This window comes from Bos mutus, chromosome 14, assembly GCF_027580195.1.
Source record: "Bos mutus isolate GX-2022 chromosome 14, NWIPB_WYAK_1.1, whole genome shotgun sequence".
Taxonomy (NCBI): domain Eukaryota; kingdom Metazoa; phylum Chordata; class Mammalia; order Artiodactyla; family Bovidae; genus Bos; species Bos mutus.
This window is the reverse complement of record NC_091630.1, coordinates 7,527,679-7,540,123: the sequence shown is the minus strand read 5'-3', so window position 1 is coordinate 7,540,123 and position 12,445 is coordinate 7,527,679. Positions and strand designations below refer to the sequence as shown.

At 41.1% G+C, this 12,445-nt stretch overlaps 1 protein-coding gene and 1 pseudogene across 1 annotated transcript in view; one reads left to right on the top strand and one right to left on the bottom strand.

The window, feature by feature from the left end:
- The window catches only part of MMP16 (matrix metallopeptidase 16), a 401,911-nt gene that overhangs the window by 154,544 nt on the left and 234,922 nt on the right, over nucleotides 1-12,445 (top strand). The gene's annotated exons all lie outside the window — the stretch shown is intronic.
- The window catches only part of LOC102271859 (S-phase kinase-associated protein 2-like), a 67,343-nt pseudogene that overhangs the window by 49,754 nt on the left and 5,144 nt on the right, over nucleotides 1-12,445 (bottom strand).

Below are 12,445 nucleotides of genomic sequence, written 5' to 3'. Positions count from 1 at the left end.
ATTCTCATACTTAATTTTTTTCTTAAGTGTGTTCAGTTCAGTTGAGTCATTCAGTCCTGTCCAACTCTGCGACCCCATGGACTGCAGCACACCAGTCTTCCCTACCCATCACCAATTCCTGGAATTACTCAAACTCATGTCCATGGAATCGGTGATGCCATCTAACCATCTCATCCTCTGTCCTCCCCTTCTCCTCCTGCCTTCAATCTTTCCCAGCATCACAGTCTTTTCCAGTGAGTCAGTTCTTCACATCAGGTGGCCAAAGAATTGGAGCTTCAGCTTCAGCATCAGTCCTTCCAAAGAATATTCAGGACTGATTTCCTTTAGGATGGACTGGTTGGATCTCCTTGAAGTCCCAGGGACTCTCAAGAGTCTTCTCCAATACCACAGTTCAAAAGCATCAATTCATCTGCGCTCAGCTTTCTTTATAGTCCAACTCTCATATCCATACATGACCACTGGAAAAACCATAGCCTTGATTAGATGGACCTTTGTTGGCAAAGTAATGTCTCTGCTTTTTAATAAGCTGCCTAGGTTGGTCATAACTTTTCTTCCAAGGAGCAAGTGTCTTTTAATCTCATGGCTGCAGTCACCATCTGCAGTGATTTTGGAGCCCCCCAGAATAAAGTCTTTTACTGTTTTCCACTGTTTCCCCATCTATTTCCCATGAAGTGATGGGACCAAATGCCATGATCTTAGTTTTCTGAAAGTTGAGCTTTAAGCCAACTTTTTCAGTCTTCTCTTTCACTTTCATCAAGAGGCTCTTTAGTTCTTCTTCACTTTGCCTTAATGGTGGGATCATCTGCATATCTGAGGTTGTTGATATTTCTCCCAGCAATCTTGATTCCAGCTTGTGCTTCCTCCAGCACAGCGTTTCTTATGATATACTCTGCATATAAATTAAGTAAGCAGGGTGACAATAGAAGCCTTGACATACTTCTTTCCTGATTTGGAACCAGTCTGTTATTCCATGTCCAGTTCTAATTGTAGCTTCTTGACCTGTGTACAGATTTTTCAGGAGTCAGATAAGGTGGTCTGATATTTCCATCTCTTATTTTTTTGGCAGTAATATATATATTATTCCAACTTGTCTATCTGTTTATCATATTTTATAGTCATTTGGCAGTATTTCATCAGTTCAGTTCAGTCGCTCAGTCGTGTCCAACTCTTTGCGACCCCATGAATCGCAGCACGCCAGGCCTCCCTGTCCATCACCATCTCCCAGAGTTCACTCAGACTCACGTCCATCGAGTCAGTGATGCCATCCAGCCATCTCATCCTCTGGCATCCCCTTCTCCTCTTGCCCCAATCCCTCCCAGCATCAGAGTCTTTTCCAGTGAGTCAACTCTTTGCGTGAGGTGGCCAAAGTACTGGAGTTTCAGTTTTAGCATCATTCCTTCCAAAGAAATCCCAGGGCTGATCTCCTTCACAATGGACTGGTTGGATCTCCTTGCAGTCCAAGGGACTCTCAAGAGTCTTCTCCAACACCACAGTTCAAAAGCATCAATTCTTCGGCACTCAGCCTTCTTCCCAGTCCAACTCTCACATCCATACATGACCACAGGAAAAACCATAGCCTTGACTAGACGAAGCTTTGTTGGCAAAGTAATGTCTCTGCTGTTGAATATGCTATCTAGGTTGGTCATAACTTTCCTTCCAAGGAGTAAGCGTCTTTTAATTTCATGGCTGCAGTCACCATCTGCAGTAAAACATAATGATATATATAACATGATATATATTTTATAATTACATATTATGTTGCATATAAAATATGTAATATTATGTATATATATATTTTTCCAAGAGAGTTTTATTTTTTGATTCCTACTCTTTTGCATATGAATTTTGTTTTCTTTGTGGTTATTAATTATAAAGATTTTGTTTTGGCTTTTCTTTTTTGACATTATTTGTCTTTCTGCTTTCTTTGTAATACTTTTTTTTTTAATGTTATACTTTTTTTAATGTTTTGTTATTTCCCTCTTGTCAATTCTCAGTTTGGAAAATTGAGAATTGATAAGAAGCAAATAATATAACATTAGCCTAATGTTATTTGCATAATATAACGGAGCAGTCTCAGCTTTCTGTGCCTGTGTAAGACATGGGCACTGAAAAGCTTGCTGAATATGGAGGCCAAACTTGCAACTGGGGGTCTCACTAGATGCAGTTGTGTATTGATCTGGCCTCTAGGCTTTTATCAGTTATAGAATTTTTTTAGCTTTTGATTTCCCTAGAAAACTGTTCCTGCCTGAGGAAAATAACCCAGTCTGCTGGCCTGGGACCCAGGTTGGGAGAGGGACAGAGGACCTCCCCGTTCAGTGTGTAGACTGTCACTCAACCAACCATCCCCCAGACCCCATTCCAGTGCTGAAGTTCTGTGCTGCACCCCGAGCTTATACCATGCCTCCCATCCCTCATTTCTGAGACTTTTTGGCTAAAATTTCTCAGAATTTAAAGCTCATCTGATTTCAGGATAGTTAATCTGGGTGCACAGATGAGCCAGACTGGATTCTTGAGAATCTGACTGATCCTTATACAACTTTTAGATAATCCTTTGTGATGTTATTTCTTTTCTTATTTAGTGGAGTTTCAGGAGGGGACAATATAAATGCATATGATTCGATCTGCCAGAAATCTTAAATATGTCCTTTGTACATATGTAAAAAGTTAGTATTTTAAGTTATATGTACATAGATATGATATAGATATAAGTTATATGTACGTAGATATGATATGGTACTAAAAGCAAATTGGTCTATAGCATCCACTTCATATTGACCTTACAGAAGTGATTTTCTTTCTTTTGTGATATAAGTTTATTTATTTATTTTTTTGATTCTCACTGTGCAGATAATTATTCCTCTAGGAAATAAAGACCTTGCAATTCCTAACAAATAAGTATACCTAGGCAATGATTATCAGTGACTGATTCTGGCTGAAAAAAAATTACACCCACACAATCTGAGTGTGAACATTTGTCTACCAGTTTACAAGATACATACAAATTGACTTGATAAATGACACCATGAAGATGTAATCAGTGGAGTCTAGGCATATAGTTTGAAAAAATCTCTATAAAACCATCAAATTTCTTTAATAAATAATTGGAAGAAAATAAAAAGATGAACTTGGGGAAGTTATAAACTATAATAACCTAAAAGACTTAAAAATCACAATTTTGAGAACCTTATTTAGATTCTGGTAAAAGCAAACTATAACAATAAATTATATCATTATGATGACAAAGCAAATGGAGAAATATGAAAAGTGAAAATATGAAATTAAATATAAATTTAATATATTATTAAACCATAGTAAATGTTTTAGGAGTGATATTGGTAATGAGATTCTTAAAAAGTAGATACTGAAGTAAATTATTAGTGAAATGATATCATGCCTTGTGATATCTTGGATTTGTTTTATAATAATCTGGGAAAGGAATGAGTAAAGGTAGAGATGATACAAGATCAGGAATATATTGATAACTGTTGAAGATGTTTGTGTACATTAGATTCATTTACCATTATTTCTACTTTTGTCTGATTTAAAGTAATAGTAATAAAAAAAAAAACTAAAGGAAGTTTTACTCCTTTCAAAAACATGAGTGTATCTACTTCTGAAAACTTCAACTCCAAATTCAAAATGCTCTGAATTCAAAACACAAAAATGAATTAAGGATGCTCGCCTACAATTCATAAGGCAAAGCTCTGCATTTGAAACTACTATGTCTACGCTGAAATATGCATACTGATCAGAGCCGGATATTGAAATAAATAACCCTGGAATATTATAAAGTTCTGTTTATTTTTACTTTAATCCAGTGAACATTGTCATTGTATAAAATGTTTTATTAAATACCTATTTGTCCCATGCTGCTACTGCTGCTAAGTCGCTTCAGTCGTGTCTAACTCTGTGCGACCCCATAGACGGCAGCCCACCAGGCTCCCCCATCCCTGGGATTCTCCAGGCAAGAACACTGGAGTGGGTTGCCATTTCCTTCTCCAATGCATGAAAGTGAAAAGTGGAAGTGAAGTTGCTCAGTCGTGTCCGACTCTTAGCGACCCCATGGAGTGTAGCCCACCAGGCTCCTCCGTCCATGGGATTTTCTAGGCAAGAGTACTGGAGTGGGGTGCCATTGCCTTCTCCATATTTGTCCCATATTCTAATGTGTTTCTGTGCTTTTCAGTTGACCAGAGGGCTGGGTCTATAAATTATTAAAATGAATGAGACTCTGATCCCAAAAGGCTACTGTAACAAAAGTTCTAAGAGTCAATAAAGTCATAGTCTTTCTTTTTTTCTTATGTGCTATATTATTTCCATGCTCATCACTTTCTAGTTATCTATGATCTTATGCAACTGTTGTTGCTCAGTTGCTAACTCATGTCCGACGCCTTGTGACCCCATGGACTGCAGCATGCCAGGCTCCTCTGTCCTTCATTATCTCCTGGAATTTGCTCAAATTCACGTCCATTGAGTCTGTGATGATCTCTATCTCATCATCTGCCACTCCCTTCTCCTCTTGCCTTCAATCTTTCCAAACATTAAGGTCTTTTCCAATGAGTTGGCTCTTATGCAAAGAGCCAAAGTCCTTAAAACAGCCTGCATTTCTTGGTTCTCTGAAACTTTTTTGACTATAGCTCCTATTGTGTTGCCTTTTCTTTACTCTATTCCAGCTCTAAAAACAAGCTCTTCCCTGTGTCTTTGACAACTGCTCCTGCCTCTGACTGGATCTGCATAATTCCTTCCTTCACCTTCCTCCAGCTTTTTCTTAGGATGTCATTTTCTTACTGAGGGTCTGCTTGCCTATCCTTCTGCTAATTGGGCACTGCCCTCCTCAGTCCTCCTTTCCTGCTTTTTTTTTTTTTTCTGTGACTCTTATCTCCATGTGATATTCTATGTATTTACCTTTTGTCATGATATTTACTATTTTTTGGTTGTTATTTTTGTCACTTCACCAGAATGAGAGCCATGTAAAAGTATTATAACAGTTATTAAAAGGTTACTCTTACTTTCTGTACTTTACTTTGTCACACATCAGCCAGAAATAGTCATGGCTTCAGGTTTGTGCCAGTGTTTGGACCACTCTTTGAAGAGCATCGCTCTATATTACATATGATATTTCATGGTGAAATATATACTCATTATTGTAGTAAAATGGTTTTCAGGTAGCACAAATGCGTGGGATACAACAAATACTTATGAACGTGCACTGGCATTATATAATTTTTTTTAAAGGAGACAAGATTAAATATTGTTCTATTCTATTCGATATATTCTATTCTATTTGGCCACCTGATGTGAAGAACTGACTCATTGGAAAAGACCCTGATGCTGAGAAGGATTGAAGGCAGGAGGAGAAGGGGATGACAGAGGATGAGATGGTTGGAATGGCTCACATGACTGAGTGACTAAACTGAACTGATTCTATATATTCTATATTCCTGCTTTTTTCTATTTATGGAAGAAGCTTGATATATACTTTAGTCATGCACGTCAGTCAGGATCCTGGAAGGAAAAAAGTGGCACACTAACCCAAAAGAACTACATGAGGGGACTATTTTCTGAGATTTAGGGAGGGCTAAGAGAACCTGCAGAGGATAGTGAGGGACCCTGAGATTGGCAACACAGGCAGTTGTTACTATCTAGTATCAGGAGGGCAAATGTCTGTGATTCAGTTTTCAGAGCCTGGTGAAATCCGCAGTCATGGAAGAATCACTTCCAACAGATGTGTGACCTAAAGAAATGCCCTGAGGGCAGGAGAAGGAGCGTAGATAGCCAACTGCCCCTTTGGTTGCTCCTCTGTCCTCCATGAGTGGAGGAGGACAATCCAGACAGTTATCACATGGCAAGGGGCCCTCAGTGGTGCAGTCCATGCCAGTCAGCCTCCCAGGGTACAGATCAGAGGGGGTGGAAAACCAGCTCTAGAAAGGCAAGTGGAAACCAAAGCATAGAGCATTTTTAGCGGTGTCTTTAGATTCAGTGGCTATTATTTAGTTTCCTATCTTTTCAGTCATGAAGTGTCCTCTAATTTATCATCTGTTTCTTTTCACATTTAGGATTAGAATGATAATTTACTCATTGAATGAGTCCAGACGAATTCTGCCCCTTATCGTATGCTCTTCAAGTGTTTGGGAGATTTCTGGCTACAGATGATCACACTAGTGATAGGGAGTTGGATCAAGAGTAGAATCAGGAAGACATGTTAAGGGATCATTACCATTTTTCGGTCTTGGAAGTTTGAAGTCTCAGTCTAAGGCTGAGGATGGAGAGATCAAAGTGGATCTGAGATATATTTACTGTGCATGTTTCCTTAGCAGACTGCTAGTGGCTGCATCACATCGGAAAGAAATAAAGACCAGATTTTGATGGAAGACCCGCCCCAAGGGGTAGTGCCCCCACCCCGCCCAAAGTCTATGTCAGCAGCTCATCTCTTTTATCCTTCCGAACAGAGAAACACAAAAGCTCTGAGCTTTTCAAGTCATATCGAATCTTCATTTCAGATTGAAGATGCATTCCATGGTATTGCCATCTTAAGTCTTTCCATCGCTATGGAATATCTGTCCATGTATTCAGGATCTTTTTCAGCCACGGTGTAGAATTTCCAGTGTGCCAGTCTTGCATCCTCGTGACATCCGTGGCAAAGCATTTGATTCATGTTGACAGTATTGAAAGGGAATTTTTTTTAAATCCTTTTCAGATTATTATCTGCTAGTGTATACAGGTAAAACTGTGTACTCATTCCTTTTGATCACTTTGGACAGCTTGAGAGTTGTCTTTCCTTTCTTTGCTTTCTCGTACTTTAAGAGTATCCTGGCACATCCATGTTCTGCCTCACCCCTAATCTCAGTCATGTGTTCAAAGAACTTCTGTCCGTTTATTTATTTGTTTTTGGTAACATTTTAATTTTGACTATGCTGGGTCTTTGCTGCTCGCTGGAGTCAAAATAACATTTTAAACTAAACTCTGACTGCAGTCTCCATCTCTGGCTGAGTCTTGTTGACCTCTGCAGAATGTTTGGTGGAGCTTGTTAGTTCCTTGTTCCTTACCCGACCTCCTGTGGTAAGTGTTTCTCTCCTCTGTGGCCTGGTAAGGGTGGGTGGTCATTGGCATCCCAAAGGTGGCTAGAAGTCAAAATGATTTAGGCAGGCTTGTGAATAGATGTGGGAGAAGGCAATGGCACCCCACCCAGTACTTGCCTGGAAAAAATCCCATGGACGGAAGAGCCTGGTAGGCTGCAGTCCATGGGGTCGCTCAGAGTCGGACACGACTGAGCGACTTCACTTTCACATTTCACTTTCATGCATTGGAGGAGGACATGGCAACCCACTCCAGTGTTCTTGCCTAGAGAGCCCCAGGGACTGCCCTGGTGGGCTGCATCCTCTGGGGTCACACAGACTCGGACACGACTGAAACCCTTAGCAGCAGCAGCAGCAGCAGTGCATAGATATCAAAAATTGAGAACAGTCAGGTAGGATCACACAAAAGTCACTGAAGAACAATAAGCTTCTCCACATAGCCTTAGCCAAAGAAAAAAGATTTCTGTTCTAGGTCAACCTAGAAGAGATCACGGAAGAGGTAAAGAAACTTAAAATCCATTAGCAAAGGCAGTTCAACCTCTCAAGAAACCTTGTGCTCTTCACACAACACTTTTTCTGGTCCACTTTCCCTACAACCTCCTTATCCCATTCTGTACCCATTCCTTTGCTTCTCCCATCCTGAAACTGCCACCTGGAAGAAAGAACGACGTCGTTTGCCTTCAGAAAATGCGATTTCATTCTACCTTCTTTTAATACCAAGTCATACATTTCCTTCAGCAACCAAGAACTGACTTATATTGGCATTCGACAGATTGGTGAACATACCTATCAGTGATAGTAGCCCCCCCTAAAGTCTGACACTGTTTCACACACACACACACACACACACACACACACACACAGATCAAGATCAGAACAAAACAAAAAAAATTGCTTTCTTACGTTTTGACATGTCAGGATGGTGCCACTATTTGGACTTTCATGGATAGGCTTTTAGTTCTCTTTTGTTTCTGTCATAAAGGGGAGGTCCTTTCATATCTGAGTGAATGTTTCAGAACTTTAATTTATTTGGAAATGACCCAGCTCTTCAGTACACTGTGATCACTCTGCATAGTTTAGCACAGGATAGAAACTCGGGTAACAAAACACCTGGAGAAACGATTGTAAGTTCAGTTCCGTTCAGTTGCTCAGTCGTGTCTGACTCTTTGGGACCCGTGGCCTGCAGGACGCCGGGCTTCCGTGTCCATCACCAACTCCAGGGCTTGCTCAAACTCATGTCCATCGAATCAGTGATGCCATCCAACCATCTTATCCTCTGTCGTCCCCTTCTCCTCTGCCTTCAATCAAGACTCTCATAGGCAGATATTGTAGAGTGTAATTAGTGTTCATAGTTTATCTAAAAGCTCATATCACATTTAATTTTTCGTTTTGTTCCTGTTCTATCGAGGTCTTTCTCGGGTTGAGGCAGGAAACCTTCCCTGGACTTGTTCAGGTGACCTCAGGGGGCTTCTCATGGTGGCTCTGAGAAGTCAGGGAAACTGGAGGTGGAAGGGGCCTCTCGGGACTCCACTGGGTTTGGTGCATTGGAAGAGGGCCTCAGCTCCAGTTGAGGCAGGATCCTCAGGGTTCCTCAGATTTCAGACTCCGATCGCAGGGTCCCTGCAGACTGGGGACAGGAGAGTCAGGCCTCGTCTTGGGTTGAGGCATGGAACTCCGCTTGCCTCTCGAGGTGTTCCCGGGGAGACAGGCCACTTGTCGAGCGGTATTTGGAACCTGGGGGTCTTTTCCCCATCACACAAACAAAGTCACTGCCCTTCGTGTTGACTTCATTCACAGGGTGGAGTTCCTGAAAGGTGTCCGGGCATTATGTTCTTATCAAAGGGGACGGGAAATCGGGGTCCTTCGAATGTGGAACCACCCATGAGGCCACGTCTGGAATGTTTTACCGTGAGACCGCCTCATCCTGAGAAGCGAACCGGAAGGTTTTTTTGGAAATGTTCCAGACAAATAGGCACATGTAAGCATAGCATCTAGATAGGTATGTACATGTGTTTGTCCAGATCAGGAGGGTAGAAGGGGCTCAGAGGAAGTGGTGCCGAAAACCTCGGTGTTCCTCTAATGGAGACCGGATGTCGGGGCCTTTGTGGGTCGCATCAAATTGCCAAGTACCATTTTGACCTCAATACCTAACGTGGGACTTCTCCTGAGACACTGTAGCGGGAAAGGGCTTCATCTTGCGATGACAGGTGAACCACGTGGTTTTTCTCAGTTCAAGGCAGCAGGATTCTCGAGTTACGCCTGGAATTCAGGTTACCTGTTGTGTTGGCCCAGGGAAGTTTTTTCTTCCATTTTATTAGTTGCCATAAAAGCTGGGGATTGCTCTCAGTGACTGCAGGGCCAATAGACCTCATCTGGCTTGTGTCCAGAAGCCAATGTTCCTCAGGGGCGACAGGGATCTCGGGTTGCATTCCAGACACACCCGGGGGAGACAGGCATTCATCTCGAGTGGAAGCAAAGAACCCGCTCTGCTCTCCGCTTCGGGTATCTCTTGGAGCTCACTGGGTGGACTAAAGGGAGCAAGGAAGGAGAGACGGCGTAGGCGAAGATCAGGAAACAACTGCTTAATTAAATGTTAATTAAGGATATAAAGAGTAATAGAATGAGGATAGCTCAGTGAGGAAATTCAGTGGAGAAAAGAGGCTGAAGAATTCAGCCAGAAGGTAAGAGAAAGAACGACATGGTGAGACCAAGTTTCGGTGAACAAGGCCCGCACTTTATTTTTCAAAGTAGTTTTTATACCTTAAGTTATGCATAGAGGATAATGGGGGAAGGGGTAGAGTCTTGCAGCAAACCAGGCTTTCTTCCTGCAAACTTATCATATGCAAACGCTTCGGTGATTTGCATCATCTTCTGGCCCGGAGGCCTGTTAACATTTTAAGACTTTTCTTCAGAAAACTTATTTTTATCCAGGGAGTATATAGGTCTTTAGACACAGTTGAGTTTGCAGAAGCAGATGTGTATGAACTTTTGAAGTTCATTAAATGCAAGGATAACAAGTTTTAAACCCGTACAGGAAGTAAATGATAGCAATCATAATGTCTTGAACAGGAAAGTTAAAAAAAGAAAATGATATTTTAGGATAATTAATCTTTCAGTACTAAATAGGATAGATTAAGATGGAAAGAAATGGAGCCAGGAAATGAATGAGGCAATTAGGAAAGTGTCACAGTATTCAAGTACAAGTAAGGAAAGCCTGGCCTAGGGAGATGAACTTGAAGATGGAAAGGGGACAGAGGACCCTTTGTATAAAAAAGTTAAAATGTTTTTCAAGTTGTGTTTAAATTCTGTTGCCATTAGCTTCTGAGGTTTGGTAACCCTATGCAGGGTTACCTATAGTGTCCACATAAGATTCTATCAGAATATCTGCTGTTTCTCTGATGACTCAACTATGAACTCCTTGATGGCAAACACTTTGCTATTTCTGTGTATCCTACTGCCTACCATTCCTTTCAGAAAACAGACCAAAGAACCCGAATATGCACCAACCTTAAATGCTGCTGCTGCTGCTGCTAAGTCGCATCAGTCGTGTCCGACTCTGTGACCCCATAGATGGCAGCCCACAAGGCTCCCCTGTCCCTGGGATTCTCCTGGCAAGAACACTGGAGTGGGTTGCCATTTCCTTCTCCAATGCATGAAAGTGAAAAGTGAAAGTGAAGTCGCTCAGTCATGTCTGACCCTCAGTAACCCCATGGATTGCAGCCTTCCAGGCTCCTCCGTCCATGGGATTTTCCAGGCAAGAGTACTGGAGTGGGGTGCCATTGCCTTCTCCGAACCTTAAATAAGATAGTAGTTATAATCATGATAATGATACCTGTAACATACTTTACAGCTTTGCAGAATTGTGTCTACCTCTGAAAGATATCATTAATTCATCTCCTAATCCATATCCTCAGCTATGGTCAGAATTGCATTTACTAACTGTTCTATTTGTTCTCATGTTCCCTTCAATTCATTGTTTGTGCAGCATTCATAATGATATTTTTCCTAGTACAAATTTGATTATTTAACTAAAAGGCTTAAAACACTTTTCTGCTTTTCAAATTAAAACCCTACACAAGTTTTTGCATAATCTTATAACTCCTTATTGTAAAATTCAGACTAAAATTAAGAAATAGGGAAAACAACTAGACCATCATAGTATGATCTAAATCAAATTCCTTGCAATTATACAGTGGAAGTGACAAATAGATTCAAGGGATTACATCTCAGAGACAGAAGGCCTGAAGAACTATGGACGGAGGTTCATGACATTGTACAGGAGGCAGTGATCAAGACCATCCCCAAGAAAAAGAAATGCAAAAAGGCAAAATGGTTGTCTGAGGAGGCCTTATAAATAGCTGAAAAAAGAAGACAAGATAAAGGCAAAGGAGAAAAGGAAAGATATACCCATCTGAATACAGAGTTCCAAAGAACAGCAAAGAGAGATAAGAAAGTCTTTTTCAGTGATCAATGCAAAGAAATAGAGGAGAACAATAGAATGGGAAAGACTAGAGATCTCCTCAAGAAAATTAGTGATACCAAGGGAATGTTTCATGCAAAGATGGGCTCAGTAAAGGACAGAAATGGTATGGACCTAACAGAAGCAGAAGAAATTAAGAAGAGGTGGCAAGAATACACAGAAGAACTGTACCAAAAAAATCTTCATGAAACAGATGATCACAATGGTGTGATCACTCACCTGGAGCCAGACATCCTGGAATGTGAAGTCAAGTGGGCCTTAGGAAGCATCACTAGGAACAAAGCTAGTGGAAGTGATGGAATTCCAGTTGAGCTATTTCAAATCCTGAAAGATGATGCTGTGAAAGTGCTTCACTCAATATGCCAGCAAATTGGGAAAACTCATCAGTGGCCACAGGACTGGAAAAGGACAGTTTTCATTCCAATCCCAAAGAAAGGCAATGCCAAAGAATGTTCAAACTACTGCACAATTGCATGCGTCTCACATGCTAGCAAAGTAATGCTCAAAATTCTCCAAGCCAGGCTTCAACAGTACGTGAACCGTGAACTTCCAGATATTCAAGCTAAACTTAGAAAAGGCAGAGGAACCAGAGATCAAATTGCCAACATCCACTGGATCATCGAAAAAGCAAGAGAATTTCAGAAAAAAATATTTACTTCTGCTTTATTGTCTGTGTCAAAGCCTTTGACCGTGTGGATCACAATAAACTGTGGAAAATTCATAGACAGATGGGACTACCAGACTGCCTTACATGCCTCCTGAGAAATCTGTATGCAGGTCAAGAAGCAGCTGTTAGAACTGGACATAGAACAACAGACTGGTTCCAAATTGGGAAAGGAGTACATCAAGGCTGTATATTGTCACTCTCCTTATTTAACTTCTATGCTGAGTA